This window comes from Triticum dicoccoides, chromosome 6B (assembly GCF_002162155.2).
Source record: "Triticum dicoccoides isolate Atlit2015 ecotype Zavitan chromosome 6B, WEW_v2.0, whole genome shotgun sequence".
NCBI lineage: Eukaryota > Viridiplantae > Streptophyta > Magnoliopsida > Poales > Poaceae > Triticum > Triticum dicoccoides.
In genome coordinates, this window is record NC_041391.1 from 709,109,529 (window position 1) to 709,131,001 (window position 21,473).

At 42.6% G+C, this 21,473-nt stretch overlaps 1 pseudogene; it reads left to right on the forward strand.

The window, feature by feature from the left end:
• Positions 1–11,610, forward strand: part of LOC119321592 — a 70,632-nt pseudogene extending 59,022 nt beyond the window's left edge.
• Positions 11,611–21,473: the final 9,863 nt, after the last annotated feature.

Here is a 21,473-nt window from a genome sequence, read left to right on the forward strand (position 1 = left end):
GTAGCGCGTTTAAACCAAACACACTATAGCTAACTTAGCTATAGCAGTTTTGTAAGGAAACCGCTACTGCTACCTTGACTAGTTGTAGCTCTTTTTCACAAAAGCTCTACTGCTATATATAACCATACCTATAGCAGTTTTCCTGTTTGTTTTTTTCTATTTTCTTTTCCTTTATCTTCTCTCACTTTTTTTTCTGAGAACAGTGAACGAAGGGAAGGCAATATATATTGCATCATTTGACGGTTAAGTATGTATACGAAATAGGAACATATATATTACATCATTGGACCCATGCATAATGGCTAAGTGTGTATACAAAATAGGAACATATATATTGCATCATTTGACCGATAACATTAGGTTCCTCAGCTTTGACGTTTTCATTTTTGAGTGACCTTCTTTCACTTCTTGTTCGTTGAAGAATAATTGAGCCCCACATTGTGACTTTTCCTTTTCCATGGACTACGATTTTTCTTAGATAATGTAGTATTGATTCTTCTTTTGATGTATACTTCATCGTCATCGTCATCTTCCCTCATTGGGTTGTCGTACTGATCGTAGTCTTCCTCGTTGGCAACTCCATCCATTCCAATGATGTTCCTTTTGCCTGTCCTCATGACAACACAGCTGGGATTGCGCGGGTCGGTTATGAAGTAGCATTGTGTCACGCGCTTAGCATGTACCCATGGCTCGTTTTTTGCGATAGCGTTCACGGTAGCGCTCTTGGCGTCGGGTATAGTCATGGTAGTGAAATACCGGTTTTCTCTTTCAACATTCTTAGCCCATCTAACACGGAACATCGTCGTGTTGTGCATTCCAAAGTAGTCAAGCTCCCAGATCTCCTCGACCCTTCCGTAAAATCTCTTAGTTGCGTCGTTGTCGCTGCCAGTCGTGAATTCCATCATCACACCTTAGTTCAGATCATCACTGTACATATCTTTGGCATCCGTGTCGAACGTGTATCCATTGATATCGTATGACTGATAGGTGATGAGGTTGGGCGAGGGGCCATGTGCTAAGGCATATATGAGCAATCCGTTCTTAGAGCCCTCTTCCGGGGGATTAGCAATAATATACTCTTTGAACCAATGTAGGAAAGTGGAGTTGTGCGCTCTAGTAACTTCAACATCCGTCCATCATACCCCTCGGTCACGATACTTCTTTGCAATAATTTCTTTGTGCAGTGACACGAAAGGATCTACCACGTCTAGGTGTTGTAGCACTACCAAGTTTGCTCTGTCAAAGTCGTTGCGTCAATCTGAGTATGCCACGTGCAGTTCCCTGCGACCTTTGGAGTGACCTTCTCCTTCAAGCCTCCCATCGTGCTTGTTAATGGGCAAACCAACAACAGGCGGCTGGTCTGCGCCATATAGAAAATTCTCACAGAAAGAGATGCACTCTTTTGTTAGATAGCCCTGGACGATGCTTCCATCCAGACGGGACATGTTACGAACGAATCCTTTGATGATCCCATTCATTCTCTCAAACGACATCATGTTGTGTAGGAATGACGGCCCCAGGTCTATTATGTCGTCCATAATATGAACACACAGATGCACCATGACGTCAAAGAATACAGGCGGAAAGTACATCTCAAGCTCATTTAGTATCACAATGATCTCTTCCTATAGCCTTCAGAGCTGCTTCACACTGATCGACTTTCGAGAGATGACGTCGAAAAAGTTGCAGAGACCAATAAGCGTGTCACGGACATGCTTGTCCATTATCCCTCTAAGGGGCAATAGGTAGTATCTGTGTCATCATCACATGACAGTCATGGGACTTCATCCCACTGAACCTTTTCTTGTTCGTGTCTAGATATTTCCTTATCTTGCCACAGTAACCGGAACTAACTTTGACTCCGGTAAGGCACTTAAAGAATTGATCAATCTCAGCCTGACTTAAGGTGAAGCAAGAAGAGGGGGGTAATAATCATCTTCCTTTACTCTCTTGCCCTTCTTCTCCCACGCCTCTATCTCTGTCTCTGTCTCGTCTGTCTTTTTACGAGGCGGCATGTGCAGATCTTCCCTGGTCTTCAAATCTTGCAAGTCTTTTCTTGCCTTCGGCCCATCCTTGGTCTTATCTGGCATGTTCATCAGTGTCACGAGCAACCTCTCAAGGACATTCTTACAGATATGCATTTGATCAAGGCAATGAGATGTGTCGAGTTTGTGCCAGTACTCCAAGTCCCAGAACACAAACCTCGTCTTCCATACCTTCAGCAGCGGCTCCGGCGCCTTTTTCATCGTTTTTCCCGGTGTGGGGCACTGGTTCCAGTTTTTCAACAGCTCATTGATTTTGGCGCCGCTCCGCTTACGTGGAGGTCCTCCATGCTCAGCGTGACCATTGAATAGATCTCCACGGTTTCTCCACGGCCCGTCCGGATCGAGCCATCTTTGATGCCCCATGTGCACGATTTTCCCAGACCTGCCATCTTTCCTTGACGTTAGCTGCTGAGACGTCGTATCATCCATGCACCGCATGCATCCGCAATATCCATGGCACACCTGGACTGCGACATATCTATAACTGAGATAGTCGTGCACCGTCGTGATCAACGTGACTCCCATGTAGAAATACTCGCCTTTGCTGGCGTCCCATGTCTTGGACCGTGTTTTCCATAACATGTCTAACTCCTCTTGAAGTAGCCCTAGATACAGATTAATATTATTTCCTGATTGTTTCAGCCCTTGAATCAGCATGCTCATGTGAATGTACTTCGACTTCATGCACAACCAGGGGGGAGGTTGTACATCCATACAAACACGGGCCATGTGCTATGGTTGGTGTTCTGGTTGCCGAACGGATTCATGCCATCGGTACACGCACCGAGCACGATGTTCCTTGCATCACATTCGAAATACCGATAGAAGCCGTTCAACGCTCTCCACTGGCTTCCATCCTTGACGTGTCTCAGTTTCAGATCATCTCCATCGTCGGGCTTCTTCCTCTCCGCGTGCCAGTGCATTATCTTTGCTTCCTTGGGATCTACGAAATACCGCTGGAGACGGGGAGTGATCGGTAATTACCATACAACTTTCTGGGTACATTTCTTCACGGCATTCTTGTATCGAGAAGCATTGCACACTGGATAGCTTGTTTTTTCCGCGTGCTCCTTCCAATAAATTATGCAATCGTTGATGCATGCATGGTATCTAACGTGCGGCAGATCAAGAGGGCACACGATCTTCTTGGCCTCATCCACACTAGTAGGACATAGATTCCCCGCGGGAAGAACATCCTTTAGGTACTTGAGATGCTCATCAAGGATAGTGTCGGTCCATTTGTTTTTAGCCTTCGTCTTCAGGAGTTGGAGCATGAAACTCAAGCGGGTCACCTCAGGATTGCAACCATCATACAATGGAGTGTTCGAGTCTAACACTAGTTGCTGCAGCTTAGCCTCCTCTCTAGAAGCAGCTCTCTCAGTACTCGTCTCCTTGCGAAGGAGTGCTTGAACATGAGGGTCCCGTACGATTGAACGTAGTACCGACGAACTCTGCAGCGTGGAGTCCACTTTCTCTCTGTCGCCATGTCCGACCACTTCTCCGCCACCATGTCCGGCCTCTTCCCCGCTGCCATTATCGATCATCTCTTCGTCTTGCACCGTGTCGTTATTGCCTGCCCTGTCGGCGTCCTCAACATCATCATCCTCATCTTCAATTATCCACCGAGTATAGCCATCCATGAAACCAGTCATCAGCAGGTGCGCTTCAACACGAGCTTCATCATAGGGGTCAAGCCAAACTATTCCTTTGCATCTTCGACACAGACATATAACCTCTATCAGGTTATTTTCTTTCATGTCCTGCACCACCGACCACAACCACATGTCCACCATCGTTCCACTGACCATCATGAACGCATGCATGGTATAAACAAATTGATTATAAAAATGCGTGCATGCATCAAAGTCATACAAAAATTCGGTATGACCTTCCCTAAAAATAGGACATGTAGATCTAGAGTTTTCCCGGAATTCAACGAAACAAAAATAAATCGACATTTCAGCAAAACATAGGTAACTCACAAGCATAATTCGGCGTCAAATCATGCCACATACACAATTTCCATCATATCACCCTATTATCATATTGCACACACATACACATATTTCCATTCTTGCAAAAGTATGAATTTTTAATCGCACACCTATCTCGAGATCGAGCACATGGTGGAGAGATGATGATGTAGTAGGGAGATCAAAAGTGGACAAAGCTCTTCTTAACAAAGCTAGATCTAGTTAGGGGGCACATAGGTCACTTCACTCAATGCTACATCTACCTAGCTAGCTAATTTGGGAGGAGACAACTTCAACTAGTGGAGGGGGAAGGAAAAAAAGAAAGGAGATGCATTAACGGAGGTGGTGTAGTTAGCTAGGAGTAATAAAGAGAGGGAAATGTAGGTAGAAGAGGGAGAGTAATGGGGGAGAAGTATTGAGGAAGAGAGGAGGTGGGAGGTAGGGGAAAGTGAGGAAGAGAGGAGATGGGGGAGGGGGAGGGGGCGGAAAAAGGTGGCATTATGCTGCGTCTTAGCAGTAGCGCAGGTTGTTAAGTACGCTACTACTAAGAGCATAGCAGCAGCGTGCTTCTCTCGCACGCGCTACTCCTAAGCGGGTCCTGCCATGTGGTCAGTTTCAAAATTAGCAGTAGCGACAAGAAAAAAAAGCGCGCTACTTCAATTACTTTAGCAGTAGCGCGTGTGGCACAAGCGTGCTGCTGCTAAACCGATGTTGGTGGGTACTGTCGGTCGCTTTTAGTAGTAGCGCTTGTTTTGAACCCGCGCTACTGAAAGTTAGAAGTAGCGCCTCTTTTTGTACCGCGCTGCTGCTAAGATTATGTGTATAAGGTTTTCCCTAATAGTGATAGTTTGTTGAAAATGAGTGCCGTCTGGTGAATGATCTGCTTACACCATGCAATTACTTATGACAAAGAGTGAAAGCCGAGATCGAAAGGTTTCAATTTCGATGATTAGTTGTTACCTCCATGCTAAAATTGAGCAGATGATTTTATTGCTAAAGGAAGGACGTTGCTGGTCCAATCGCGTACTATCTCTAATGGCGAAAACATGAATCATGGCGAGTTCGTTTCTCTCTATGTTTGCCATCTCGACTGCGAAGAAAAGCATGTGGAAGCCAAGTTTGACTTTAGTTTCATTGTCGAGGTTGAGTTGAGGAATCAAGTGTGCATTCATGGGAAGAAAACATACAGCTTCCCCTCCGAGGCCTCTTATTGGGGCCCCTACAAGTTCATGCCCTTGAACGATCAATTAATCTAGAGGAGGATCCGATGTGACATCATGGTCTGTGATACGTCTCCGTCGTATTTATAATTTTTGATTGTTCCATGCCAATATTCTTCAACTTTTATATACTTTTGGCAACTTTTTATACTATCTTTGGGATTAACATATTGATCCAGTGCCCAGTGCCAGTTCCTGCCTGTTGCATGTTTTTTGTTTCGCAAAAACCCAATATCAAACGGAGTCCAAACGGGATAAAAATGGACGGAGATTTTTTTGGAATATTTATGATTTTTGGGTAGTAAAATCAACACGAAACGGTGTCCGGGGTGGCCACAAGACAGGGGCATTATGTGGGTAGTAATATTTTTGGGTAGTAATATCTCATACCAACAGTACTTCAACAAGTATCGGTATATTTTCGTATTCATTTCGTTTATGCATTATGTGCAAGCCTTGGAGCGTCTTTTGCATTTAGTTTTCATTTTTCTTTTATGCACCATGCTGGTATGAGATAGTCCTTGGTTGATTTATAGAATGCTCTTTGCACTTCACTTATATCTTTTGAGTATGGCTTTATAGAATGCTACATATGCTTCACTTATATCATTTGAAGTTTGGATTGCCTGTTTCTCTTTATATAGAAAACCGCCACTTATATTTGTTAGAGTGTGGGCGTATCTTTTCTAGAAAGAATTAAACTCTCTTGCTTCACTTATATCAATTTAGAGAGATGACAGAAATTGGTCATTCACATGGTTAGTCATAAAATCCTACATAAACTTGTAGATTGCTGAATATGATATGTTTGATCCCTTGCAATAGTTTTGCGATATAAAGATGTTGATATTAGAGTCATGCCAGTGGGTGGTTGTGGACTGTAGAGACACCTGTGTTGAGGTTTGCAAGTCCCGTAGCATGCACGTATGGTAACCGTTGTGTGACAAATTTGAAGCATGGGGTGTTTCTTTGACTGTCTTCCTTATGAGTGGAAGTCGGGGACGAGCGATGGTCTTTTCCTACCAATCTATCCCCCTAGGGGCATGCGTAGTAGTACTTTCCTTCGAGGGCTAATAAACTTTTGCAATAAGTATATGAGTTCTTTATGACTAATGTGAGTCCATGGATTATACGCACTTTTACCTTTCCATCATTGCTAGCCTCTTCGGTACCGTGCATTGCCCTTTCTCACCTCGAGACTTGGTGCAAACTTCACCGGTGCATCGAAACCCCGTGATATGATACGCTCTATCACACATAAGCCTCATTATATCTTCCTCAAAACAGCCACCATACCTATCTATTATGGCATTTTCATAGCCATTCCGAGATATATTGCCATGCAACTTCCATCATCATCATATACATGACTTGAGCATTTATTTTCATATTGCTTTGCATGATCGTAAGATAGCTAGCATTAGGTTTTCATGCTTGTCCGTTTTTTGATGTCATTGCTACGCTAGATCATTGCCCATCCCGGTACACCGTCGGAAGCATTCATATAGAGTCATATCTTTGTTCTAGTATCGAGTTGTAATATTGAGTTGTAATTAAATAAAAGTGTGATAATCATCATTATAGAGCATTGCCCCATGAAAAAAATAAAAAAAAAAGGAAAGGCCAAAGAAGCCTAAATAAAAAAGGGGGGCCAGAGAAGCCCACCCAAAAAGAAAAAAAAGAAAAAAAGAAAAAAAAAGAAAAAAAGAAAAAGAAAAGGGGCAATATCCTTTTTCCACACTTGTGCTTCAAAGTAGCACCATGTTCTTCATATAGATTGTCTCCTATGTTGTCACTTTCATATACTAGTGGGAATTTTCATTATAGAACTTGGCTTGTATATTCCAACGATGGGCTTCCTGAAATGCCCTAGGTCTTCATGAGCAATCAAGTTGGATGCACACCCACTTAGTTTCTTTCGTTGAGCTTTCATACATTTATAGCTCTTAGTGCATCCGTTGTATGGCAATCCCTACTCCTCACATTGACATCAATTGATGGGAATCTCCATAGCCTGTTGATTAGCCGCGTCGATGTGAGACTTTCTCCTTTTTGTCTTCTCCATATAACCTCCATCATTATATTCTATTACACCTATAGTGCTATATCCATGGCTTGCGCTCATGTATTGCGTGAGGATTGAAAAAGCTGAAGCGCGTTAAAAAGTATGAACCAATTGCTTGGCTCGTCATCGGGGTTGTGCATGATGGGAGCATTTTATGTGACGAAGATGGAGCATGGCCAAACTGTATGATTTCGTAGGGATAAGCTTGCTTTGGCCTTGTTGTTTTGAAAAGACATGATTGCTTTATTGGTACGCTCGAAGTATTATTGTTTTTTATATCAAATGATTGACTATTGCTTTGAATCACCTGTGTCTTAATATTCATGCCATGATTAGACATATGATCAAGATTATGCTAGGTAGCATTCCACATCAAAAATTATCTTTTTATCATTTACCTACTCGAGGACGAGCAGGAATTAAGCTTGGGGATGCTGATACGTCTCCATCATATCTATAATTTTTGATTGTTCCATGCCAATATTCTTCAACTTTTATATACTTTTGGGCAACTTTTTATACTATTTTTGGGACTAACATATTGATCCAGTGCCCAGTGTCAGTTCCTGTCTGTTGCATGTTTTTTGTTTCACAGAAACCCAATATCAAACAGAGTCCAAACGGGGTAAAACGGACGGAGATTTTTTTGGAATATTAATGATTTTTGGGAAGTAAAATCAACGCGAAACGGTGTCCGGGGTGGCCACGAGACAGGGGGGCGCCCCCCTCCCCCCGGGCGTGGCCTGGGCTCTCGTGGGCCATCCGTAAGGCGGTTGACGCTCTTCTTTTGCCGCAAGAAAGCTAATTTTATGAGAAAGATCTCGGTGAAAGATTCACCCCAATCGGAGTTACGGATCTCCAGATATAAAGGAAACGGTGAAGGGGTAGAATCAGGGAACGCAGAAACAGAGAGATAGATCCAATCTCGGAGGGGCTCTCGCCCCTCCCAAACCATGGGAGCCAAGGACCAGAGGGGAAACCCTTCTCCCATCGAGGGAGGAGGTCAAGGAAGAAGAAGAAGAAGAAGGGGTCCTCTCTCCCCCTTGCTTCCGGTGGCGCCGGATCGCTGCCGGGGGCCATCATCATCACCGCGATCTTCACCAACACCGCCGTCATCTTCACCAACATCTCCATCACCTTCCCCCTTCTATATCCAGCGGTCCACTCTCCCGCAACCCGTTGTACCCTCTACTTGAACATGGTGCTTTATGCTTCATATTATTTTCCAATGATGTGTTGCCATCCTATGATGTCTGAGTAGATTTTCGTTGTCCTATCGGTGATTGATGAATTGCTATGATTGGTTTGAGTTGCATGTTTTATTATTGGTGCTGTCCTATGGTGCCATCCGTGTCACACAAGTATGAGGGATTCCCTTTGTAGGGTGTTGCAATGCGTTCATGATTCGCTTATAGTGGGTTGCGTGAGGGACTGAAACACAAACCCGAGTAAGGCGATTGTTGTGTACGGAATAAAAGGGGACTTGGTACTTTAATGCTATGGTTGGGTTTTACCTTAATGAATCTTTAGTAGTTGCGTATGCTTGCTAGAGTTCCAATCATAAGTGCATATGATCCAAGTAGAGAAAGTATGTTAGCTTATGCCTCTCCCTCAAATAGAATTGCAATAGTGATTACCGGTCTAGTAACATAGTCAATTGCTTAGGGACAATTTCACAACTCCTAGCACCACTTTTCCACACTCGCTATTTTAATTTATTGCTTCTAATTAGCCCCTAGTTTATGTTTACGTGCTCTTTATTTTCTTGAACCTATCCAACAACACCTACAAAGTACTTCTAGTTTCATACTTGTTCTAGGTAAAGCGAACGTCAAGCGTGCGTAGAGTCGTATCAGTGGCCGGTAGGACTTGAGAGAGTATTTGTTCTACCTTTAGCTCCTCATTGGGTTTGACACTCTTACTTATTGAAAGAGGCTACAACCATCCCGTATACTTGCGGGTTATCAGTCTGCAACACCGAGGATGATGCTAGTGACACTGAGGTGCTCCTGCCTGATATACACCACGACCTTATCAATCTTCTTCACAGTAAGGTGGGTGTTGATGTGACGTTCGAGGTCGACGGTGAGACGTTTGCTGCTCATCAATGCATGCTTGCTTCCCAATCATGAAGGAGGGCACTTCCACACCCAGTGTCATACATATCAAAGACATGGAAGCAAAAGTGTTTAAGGCCTTGCTTGACTTTATCTACACAGACTCATTCCCTGACATGGAGGAGGATGAAACGTCAGAAGCTATGGAAGAAGAACAGGAAGAGAAGTCAACAGATGATGAAATATGGTTGCAATGGCTTCATGACTTGTTGGTAGCGGCAGACAGATATGACATCCAACGGCTCAAGTGCATATGTGAGAAACATATGTCTAAGAAAATAGGTGTGAGGTTGGTGGTGTCCACTCTTGCTCTAGTCGAGCAGCACCACTGCCAAGGATTGAAGGAGGCATGCTTCAAGTTTATCCAAGTCGAGTCTTCCTCATGTTTGCAAAAAGTAATGGTATCTAATGGTTGGGATCACGTCTGTACGACCTATTCCTTAGTTTTGAAGGAGCTCTTTGACATGCTTGCTTCAAACCACCGGAAGTAACACTTTGTATGTGGTAGATTTATTCCTTAGTTACACTTAGCTAGATGCTTATGCACATAGGATCCTCTGGAGAGATCATAGTCCGCGTGTGTTGCTTTCGTATTGTCATGATTATAATTTGCCTATTTGTTGAATCAGAAAAATTCAGCGGCCGGATGTGTGAAAGTGCAAATTGATCTAACACAACGAAGACATGTTAGTTGTTCTCTGGAGAGATTGAAGCAGTGTGTAGATTCCCTAGCTACTCCTTTTATCCTCTAACATTTCTCCGTTCATTAGTTGCGGTCTTTCCTCTCATGAAAACCTTTCTCTAGTGGTTGTCAACAAGAACAGTGCAAGTGTTAGTATTCGCTGGTCCTCACATGCACTATTGCATCTTTTGAGAAGTTGTCTGTTCGACAATATTTTGTCCCAAAGAAGACAAGTTAAGTAATGCTTGTGAATGGTATTAGAAAAAAGGAAAAAATATTTTTTAAATAATAAAGGGAGGAAAGAAGAGCCATGCATGTTGGCACATACATACGTTGTGTACGGCCTTAATCCGATTCGTTGACCATGCAAACTCTGCAGTGTTCTCGTCTGATTAGGGCTTAATTTGTGTCCTCCTCCGTTGTGCTTGTGCCATACCAGTTGTACTACTCCTCCCTCTGTCTAGATCATAAGTCATCTTAAGTTGTGCACCGTAACCAAGGTGGAGAAAAAACGAGAGAACTTAATGTTTATTTGCTACATAATTAATAGCATTGCATGGAATGAACTAACCACTGCATGTCATGTTTGATAGTCTCAAGTTATTGAAAGCATGCAGGTCACACATTTTTTATTGGTTAATATGTCAAGAAACAAGAGACGAAGTGAGAGTTAATGCATCTCGCCCAAATGTTTTGAGATTATTTGGTTTTCATAAGGTGATTTATGCACCTAGAAGGAGGGAGTACTAATTTCGAGTTTCCGTACGATGTAGGACTACATCATCTTGTGGATTGGCCATGTATGTGCATATATATACAATACATGCGTGGCCACACGTATCATATGCTTCGTGATCAATCTGAGAATCCCCTGCCGGCGGCGCAAACTAAACCCTCTCTGTTTTCGGCGACAAGCGAGCGACGTCGGCGCACAGAGAGTCGGGCATGTCGTCGTTTGCCAGCGTATCCATCCTGTCCGACGGCAAGCTATGCCCCGCTACCGCATCGCCCGTCGACACCGACACGGACTGTGGGTACAACCTGCTCGTGGTCCACGACTGCTCACGCACCAAAAAGGTGACACCCACCGGCGACAGCATCAGCTCTTGTATCTTCATGGCAGGAGGTCATGGATGGTACATTGAGTACTTCCCTAACAGTGAAAACTCTGGCTGCGCCGACTTCATTTCCCTCTCTCTTTCCTGTTTACGTGCCGGCGATAAGAAGCCCCTGGAAGCAAGTTCGTTTTCAGCTTCGTTGACCAGGTTGAAAAGTAGAATCCAGTCTACCTTCGTCAAGAGGAAATGTGCATCTTCGCTAGCTACTCTGGGGCAGCAACAAGTTTATCACAAGAGATTCCCTTGAACAATTGGTGGATCTCAAGGATGATTGTTTCACCATCCGGTGCGACATTATGGTCTGCAACAACACCGAGGATGATGTCGCTGGTACCGAGGTGGTGCTCCCGCCTAACATCATGTGCTGACACTTTGACCATCTCCTTCTAACCAGGGTGGGTGCTGATGTGGAATTTGAGGTCAGCAGTGAGACGCTGGCTGCGCACTGGTGTGTGCTTGTGGCCCGATCCAAGGTTTTCATGTCGCGGTTCTTCGGCCCCATGATGGAGGGCACCACTAAGGCCGCTGTCTCAATAGAATTGAGAACATCGTACACTGTACACCCTGTGACGTTAACAAAGATGTTCTCAATTCTCATTAATTTGGTGTGCCTAAGTCACAGAAAATGTGTCCACTTCCTAATCGGGTGTTTAGTAATTCATTTTTAGAGAGTGTGAATATTGTTTCGTCATGGTTAGTAAAACCAATAGCACTGTGGATCATTTGGTACTGCTAAAATTTGGTTTTCCATAAGAGAATGGTTTGTGAACAATATTTTATTTTGATGGATATATGGAATTGATTTTAACAACATTGTGGACATGAACTGTTGTATGACAGGGTTAGTATTTGTTGCCTATTCTCACTAGCAAAAAGATTGTACAATGTACTAATAAAGGGAAAACATCCGATCAACAATCAAGAGTGTCTCGTGATAAAGTTTTGGATTTGCATCTGTCTCCTACTATGTAGATCTATTTGACACATTACAAACCCCAACATTGGTCTTTCCTTTAACTCTTTCACTAACACCCAGACTTGGTACTGGTCATTACATGAAACAAAGAAGTGTTGATTGTATTGTATATTGCAGAAGGTAGATGAAGTAAGTGAGGTGACCTATTTTCTCACTCCTTATTTGCTATTGACTTAACCATCATCCTATGCCTTCATGTTTGTTAGGGTTCATATTTTGTTGCATTAACTAAAGCATCATGTTTTGTTAATTTACTCCCTCTGTTCATTTTCATAAGGTGTGGATGGAAGAGTAAGAATAACTACATGTTGGTCCAAGATTGAAAGAAATCGCTTATGTGTCTTCGGCTTCGACACCGCGCATAGGAAGTCATCGCTGATAATCCAAACTTTGAAAAGGTTAGTTCAAGGTTCATAACTCTGTTGTCAATGGAGAAAATGTTATCTGTTTCAAGTGACTGAACAAACTACTCATAGCAGATTCATGTGTTGTGGTGTATGAAAGGTTGGAAGTCAAGACGATCAGGTGGATCTATCCAAAAAATATGCTTCTGTGGAACTACATAGTTTTTTTGTTCTTGTGTTGCCACTGTGGCTTGATTTTGCTGCATGAAAAGTACATTGTCTGTATCAAACTTGGTTGATGTGGATTGATCGACCGGTCTCTCACTTTTGTAAAGTATATATTTTCATTCCCCATGTACTTCCCTCGTGGTTGCTTTGCATTCGGTACATGTGATTGCCTTCCCTTCTGTCACGACTTTGACAAATGATTCTATATCAAGTAGCTATTACGATTTGTTTAATCGCTAGGACAAAACATTCAGCCAGAAACCACGCGTCAAGGCGCATTTCCGATCTAGTAAGATATGCCGCGTAGCGCAGAGAAGAGACACACCCGTAAATTTGCAGTAGAACTAGCCCAGCTAGAGAACGTGTGGCAACAGAAAAACATAATTGCCGGTTAGCAAGAGATCAAGGACAGACCGGCGAGGGATGCGGCACCACTCAACTCAGCTCAGCATGTGGGATATCCATGATCCTCCCAAATCCAAGGCCTGAACATATATCTATCTATATGAAGCTGATGGCGTAGCGACGATCTAAAAACAGCATACTCATGTTCTTTAAAAAAAGAAGGATATACCCTCAGCCTCTATATCTGGGTGATACATGCAATCATTTTACTAATTATCCACAAAGCCCTTACAAGATAATAGTACATCAGTAAGCCCAAAGTCACGATCTTGACAACACACGTCTCTACTCCTATCCTCATCATGAAGGGATGCCGAATGTTTGAGCCTAATACCAAACAGACATCACACCAACACCTAGCATCTAATGTCGGATGCCTTATCCAAGCCACAATATCTGGACTGGGTTACACACCCGTCCTGCTCACTTTCAATGGGCACCACATGTGCACGCACCAAGGGCCGTCACCTCCTTCATCCACCGATCCATCCTCAAATCAGATACTGATTCATCAACCTTGCCAGACCTCTCTGCCATCGGCGCCACCACAACTCCAGACAGTGTCGTCCTCTGCATGAGTCCATTGCCACCCATCGGACGTCGAGTCTCCACTGAGCCACACCGCCGAGACCCGCCACCATTAATGTGTAGGACGAAGCACCGCTCCACCACCTACCAACTGAAGGAAATATGCCCTAGAGGCAATAATAAAGTTATTTTTTATTTCCTTATTACATGATAAATGTTTATTATTCATGCTAGAATTGTATTAACTGGAAACTTAGTACATGTGTAAATACATAGACGAACTGAGTGTCACTAGTATGCCTCTACTTGACTAGCTCGTTAATCAAAGATGGTTATGTTTCCTAACCATGGACAAAGAGTTGTCATTTGATTAATGGGATCACATCATTAGGAGAATGATGTGATTGACTTGACTCATTCCGTTAGCTTAGTACTTGATCGTTTAGTATGTTGCTATTGCTTTCTTCATGACATATACATGTTCCTATGACTATGAGATTATGCAACTCCCGTTTATCGGAGGAACACTTTGTGTGCTACCAAATGTCACAACGTAACTGGGTGATTATAAAGGTGCTCTACAGGTGTCTCCAAAGGTACTTGTTGCGTTGGCGTATTTTGAGATTAGGATTTGTCACTCCGATTGTCGGAGAGGTATCTGTGGGCCCACTCGGTAATGCACATCAATATAAGCCTTGCAAGCATGGCAACTAATGAGTTAGTTGCGGGATGATGTATTACGGAACGAGTAAAGAGACTTGCTGGTAACGAGATTGAACTAGGTATTGAGATACCGACGATCGAATCTCGGGCAAGTAACATACCGATGACAAAGGGAACAACATATGTTGTTATGCGGTTCGACCGATAAAGATCTTCGTAGAATATGTAGGAGCCAATATGGGCATCCAGGTTCCGCTATTGGTTATTGACTAGAGAGGTGTCTCGGTCATGTCTACATGGTTCTCGAACCCATAGGGTCCGCACGCTTAACGTTCGTTGACGATATAGTATTTTTTGAGTTATGTATGTTGGTGACCGAATGTTGTTCGGAGTCCCGGATATGCTCACGGACATGACGAGGAACTCAGAAATGGTCCGGAGATAACGTTTGATATATGGGATAATAGTGTTTGGTCTCCTGAAGGGTTCCAGAATTCACCAGAAGGGATTCCGGATGTTTCCCGAAATGTTTGGGTACGAGAACATTTTATTTGGGCCAAAGGGGAAAGCCCACGAGGTTTTTGGAAAGCACAAAAGGAAGTTTTGCGGAGTCTAGGGACCTCCAGACGCCGGGAACCCTGGCGTCTGGGTCTAGACGCCGGGAACCCTGGCGTCTGGCCCTGGAGTCCGAGAAGGACTCTTGCCTTTCGGGTGAAACCGACTTTGTGGAGGCTTTTACTCCAAGTTTCGACCCCAAGGCTCAACATATAAATAGAGGGGAAGAGCTAGCACCAAAGAGACATCAAGAAACACCAAGCTGTGTGCTGGCAACCCCGTCCCCTCTAGTTTATCCCCCGTCATAGTTTCTGTAGTGCTTAGGCGAAGCCCTGCGGAGATTGTTCTTCACCAACACCGTCACCACGTTGTCGTGTTGCCGGAACTCATCTACTACTTCGCCCGTCTTGCTGGATCGAGAAGGCGAGGACGTCATCGAGCTGAACGCGGAGGTGTCGTATGTTCGGTACTTGATCGGGCGGATCGTGAAGGTGCACGACTACATCAACCGCGTTGATAAACGATTCCGCTAAGCGATCTTCAAGGGTATGAAGATACACTCCCCCTCTCATTGCTATGCATCACCACGATCTTGCGTGTGCGTAGGAATTTTTTTACGAAATTACTACGTTCCCCAACAGTGGCATCCGAGCCAGGTTTTATGCGTAGATGTTATATGCATGATTAGAACACAAGTGAGTTGTGGGCGATACAAGTCATACTGCTTACCAGCATGGTCATACTTTGGTTCGGCAGTATTGTTGGATGAAGTAGCCCGGACCGACATTACGTGTACGCTTACGCGAGACTGGTTCTACCGAACGTGCTTTGCACATAGGTGGCTGGTGGGTGTCAGTTTCTCCAACTTTAGTTGAACTGAGTGTGGCTACGCCCGGTCCTTGAGAAGGTGAAAACAACACTAACTTGACAAACTATCATTGTGGTTTTGATGCGTAGGTAAGAACGGTTCTTGCTCAGCCTGTAGCAGCCACGTAAAACTTGCAACAACAAAGTAGAGGACGTCTAACTTGTTTTTGCAGGGCATGTTGTGATGCGATATGGTCAAGACGTGATGCTATATTTTATTGTATGAGATGATCATGTTTTGTAACCAAGTTATCGGCAACTGGCAGGAGCCATATGGTTGTCGCTTTATTGTATGCAATGCAAATGCCTTGTAATTGCTTTACTTTATCACGAAGCGGTAGCGGTAGTCGTAGAAGAAATAGTTGGCGAGACGACAATGATGCTACGATGGAGATCAAGGTGTCGCGCCGGTGACGATGGCAATCATGACAGTGCTTCGGAGATGGAGATCACAAGCACAAGATGATGATGGCCATATCATATCACTTATATTGATTGCATGTGATGTTTATCCTTTATGCATCTTATCTTGTTTTGATTGACGGTAGCATTATAAGATGATCTCTCACTAAATTTCATGATAAAAGTGTTCTCCCTGAGTGTGCACCGTTGCCAAAGTTCGTCGTGCCCAGACACCACGTGATGATCGGGTGTGATAAGCTCTACGTCCATCTACAACGGGTGCAAGCCAGTTTTGCACACGCATAATACTCGGGTTAAACTTGACGAGCCTAGCATATGCAGATATGGCCTCGGAACACTGGAGACCGAAAGGTCGAGCGTGAATCATATAGTAGATATGATCAACATTGTGATGTTCACCATTGAAAACTACTCCATTTCACGTGATGATCAGTTATGGTTTAGTTGATTTGGATCACGTGATCACTTAGATGATTAGAGGGATGTCTATCTAAGTGGGAGTTCTTAAGTAATATGATTAATTGAACTTTAATTTATCATGAACTTAGTCCTGGTAGTATTTTGCAAATCATGTTGTAGATCAATAGCTCGCGTTATAGCTTCCCTATGTTTTTTATGTGTTCCTAGAGAAAAAATATGTTGAAAGATGTTAGTAGCAATGGTGCGGACTTGGTCCGTGATCTAAGGTTTATCCTAATTGCTGCACAGAAGAATTATGTCCTTGATGCACCGCTAGGTGACAAACCAATTGTAGGAGCAGATGCAGATGTTATGAACGTTTGGCTAGCTCAATATGATGACTACTTGATAGTTTTGTGCACCATGCTTTATGGCTTAGAACCGAGACTACAAAAATGTTTTTGAAACGTCACGGAACATATGAGATGTTTCAAGAGATGAAATTAGTATTTCAGGCTCATGCCCGTGTCAAGAGGTATGAGACCACTGACAAATACTGAGAATTGCTCAACTAGTGAGCAAGTGCTTAGATTGTCTGAGTACTACAATCACTTGAATCAAGTGGGAGTTAATCTTCCAGATAAGATAGTGATTGACAGAGTTCTCTAGTCACCATCACTAAGTTACTAGAACTTCATGATGAACTAAAGGATGCAAGGGATGACGAAAACGATTCTCTAGCTCTTCGTGATGCTAAAATCAACGAAGGTAGAAATCAAGAAAAAGCATCAAGTGTCGATCAAACAAGATCACTAGTTTCAAGAAAAGGGCAAAGGAAAAGAAAGGGAACTTCAAGTAGAATGGGAAGCAAGTTGTCACTCCCGTGAAGAAGCCCAAAGCTGGACCAAAGCCTGAAACTAAGTGCTTCTACTGCAAAGGAAATGGTCACTAGAAGCGGAAATGCCCTGATTATTTGGTGGATAAGAAGAATGGCAAAGTGAACAAGGGTATATTTGATATACATGTTATTGATGTGTACCTTACTAGTGTTTATAGTAGCCCCTGGGTATTTGATACTTGTTCGGTTGCTAATATTAGTAACTCGAAACAGGAGTTACAGAATAAACAAGAGACTAGTTGAGGGTGTAGTGACGATATGTGTTGGAAGTGGTTCCAAGATTGATATGATCATCATCGCACACTCCCTATACTTTTGAGATTAGTGTAGAACCTAGATAAATATTATTTGGTGTTTTGCGTTGAGCATAAATATGATTAGATCATGTTTGTTGCGATACGATTATTCATCTAAGACGGAGAATAAATTGTTATTCTGTTTACATGAATAAAACCTTCTATGGTCATACACCCAATGTTGATGGTTTATTGATCTCGATCGTGGTAATACACATATTCATAATATTGATGCCAAATGATGCAAAGTTGATAATAATAGTGAAACTTATTTGTGGCACTGCCGTTTGGGTCATATCGGTGTAAAGCGCATGAAGAAACTCCATAAAGATGGACTTTTGGAATCACTTGATTATGAATCATTTGATGCTTGCGAACCGTGCCTTATAGGCAAGATGACTGAAACTCCATTCTCCGGAACAATGGAAAGAGCTAGTGACTTATTGGAAATAATACATACCGATGTATGCGGTCCAATGAGTGTTGATGCTCGTGGCAGGTATCATTATTTTCTGACCTTCACAAGATGATTTGAGCAGATATGAGTATATCTACTTAATAAAACACAAGTCTGAAACATTTGAAAAGTTCAAAGAATTTCAGAGTGAAGTGGAGAATCATCGTAACAAGAAAATAAAGTTTCTACGATCTGACCGTGGAGGAGAATATTTGAATTACGAGTTTGGCCTTCATATAAAACAATGTGGAATAGTTTCACAGTTCACACCACCTGGAACACCCCAGCGTTATGCTGTGTCCGAACGTCGTAACCGCACTTTATTGGATATTGTGCAATCTATGATGTCTCTTATCGGTTTACCACTATCGTTTTGGGGTTATGCATTAGAGACAGTTGCATTCACTTTAAATAGGGCACCATCAAAATCCGTTGAGACGACGCCTTATGAACTGTGGTTTAGCAAGAAACCAAAGTTGTCGTTTCTTAAAACTTTGGGGCTACGATGCTTATATGAAAAGTTTCAACCTGATAAGCTCGAACTCAAATCGGAGAAGTGTGTCTTCATAGGATACCCAAAGGAAACTGTTGGGTACACCTTCTATCACAGATCCAAAGGCAAGATATTCGTTGCTAAGAATGGATCCTTTCTAGAGAAGAAGTTTCTCTCGAAAGAAGTAAGTGGGAGGAAAGTAGAACTTGATGAGGTAATTGTACCTTCTCCCTTATTGGAAAGTAGTTCATCACAGAAATCAGTTCCAGTGATTCCTACACCAATTAGTGAGGAAGTTAATGATGATGATCATGAAACTTCAGATCAAGTTGCTACCAAACCTTGTAGGTCTTCCAGAGTAAGATCCGCACCAGAGTGGTACGGTAATCCTGTTCTGGAAGTCATGTTACTAGACCATGATGAACCTATGAACTATGAGGAAGCGATGATGAGCCCAGATTCCGCGAAATGGCTTGAGGCCATAAAATCTGAGATAGGATCCATGTAAGAGAACAAAGTATGTACTTTGGTTTACTTGCTCAATGATCAGCAAGCCAAGTTAAATAAATGGATCTTCAAGAGGAAGACGGACACTGATAGTAGTGTTACTATCTACAAAGCTCGACTTGTTGCGAAAGGTTTTCGACAAGTTCAAAGGTGTTGAATACGATGAGATTTTCTCACTCGTAATGATGCTTAAGTCTGTCCGAATCATGTTAGCAATTGCCACATTTTATGAAATCTGGCAAATGGATGTCAAAACTGCATTCCTGAATGGATTTATGGAAGAAGAGTTGTATATGATGCAACCAGAAGGTTTTGTCGATCCGAAAGGTGCTAACAAAATGTGCAAGCTCCAGCGATCCATCAATGGACTGGTGCAAGCATCTCGGAGTTGGAATATATGCTTTGATGAGTTGATCAAAGCATATGGTTTTATACAGACTTTTGGAAATACCTGTATTTACAAGAAAGTGAGTGGGAGCACTACAGCCTTTCTGATAAGTATATATGAATGACATATTGTTGATTGGAAATGATGTAGAATTTTCTGGATAGCATAAAAAGGAGTGTTTGAAAGGAGATTTTCAAAGAAAGACCTCGGTGAAGCTTCTTACACATTGAGCATCAAGATCTATAGAGATAGATCAAGACGCTTGATAAGATTTTTCAATGAGTATATACCTTGATAAGATTTTGAAGTAGTTCAAAATGGAACAGTCAAAAAAGGAGTTCTTGCCTGTGTTGCAAGGTGTGAAGTTGAGTAAGACTCAAAACCCGACCACGGCAGAAAATATAAAGAGAATGAAAGTCATTCCCTATGCCTCAGTCATAGGTTCTATAAAGTATGCTATGCTGTGTACCAGACCTATTGTATACCTTGCTCCGAGTTTGGCAAGGGAGTACAATTTTGATCTAGGAGTAGATCACTGGACAGCGGTCAAGAATATCCTTAGTGAGGGCTAAGGAGATGTTTCTCGATTATGGAGGTGATAAAAGAGTTCGTCGTAAAGAGTTACATTGATGCAAGCTTTTACACTAATCCAGATGACTCTAAGTCTCAATCTGGATACATATTGAAAGTGGGAGCAATTAGCTAGAGTAGCTCCGTGCAGAGCATTGTAGACATAGAATATTTGCAAGATACATACGGCTCTGTATGTGACAGACCCGTTGACTAAACTTCTATCACGAGCAAAACATGATCATACCTTAGTACTCTTTGGGTGTTAATCACATAGCGATGTGAACTAGATTATTGACTCTAGTAAACCCTTCGGGTGTTGGTCACATGACGATGTGAACTATGGGTGTTAATCACATACAGATGTGAATATTGGTGTTAAATCACATGGTGATGTGAACTAGATTATTGACTCTAGTGCAAGTGGGGGACTGAAGGAAATATGCCATAGAGGCAATAATAAATTTATTTTTATTTCCTTATTACATGATAAATGTTTATTATTCATGCTAGAATTGTATTAACTGGAAACTTAGTACATGTGTGAATACATAGACAAACTGAGTGTCACTAGTATGCCTCTACTTGACTAGCTCGTTAATCAAAGATGGTTATGTTTCCTAGCCATGGACAAAGAGTTGTCATTTGATTAACGGGATCACATCATTAGGAGAATGATGTGATTGACTTGACCCATTCTGTTTGCTTAGCACTTGATTGTTTAGTATGTTGTTATTGCTTTCTTCATGACTTATACATGTTCCTATGACTATGAGATTATGCAACTCCCATTTATCGAAGGAACACTTTGTGTGCTACCAAATGTCACAATGTAACTGGGTGATTATAAAGGTGCTCTACAGGTGTCTCCAAAGGTACTTGTTGGGTTGGCGTATTTCGAGACTAGGATTTGTCACTCCGATTGTCGGAGAGGTATCTCTGGTCCCACTCGGTAATGCACATCAATATAAGCCTTCCAAGCATTGAAACTAATGAGTTAGTTGCGGGATGACGTATTATGGAACGAGTAAAGGGACTTGTTGGTAACGAGATTGATCTAGGTATTGAGATACCGACGATCGAATCTCGGGCAAGCAACATACCGATGACAAAGGGAACAACGTATGTTGCTATGCGGTTCGACCGATAAAGATCTTCGTAGAATATGTAGGAGCCAATATGGGAATCTAGGTCCCGCTATTGGTTATTGACCAGAGAGGTGTCTCGATCATGTCTACATAGTTCTCGAACCCGTA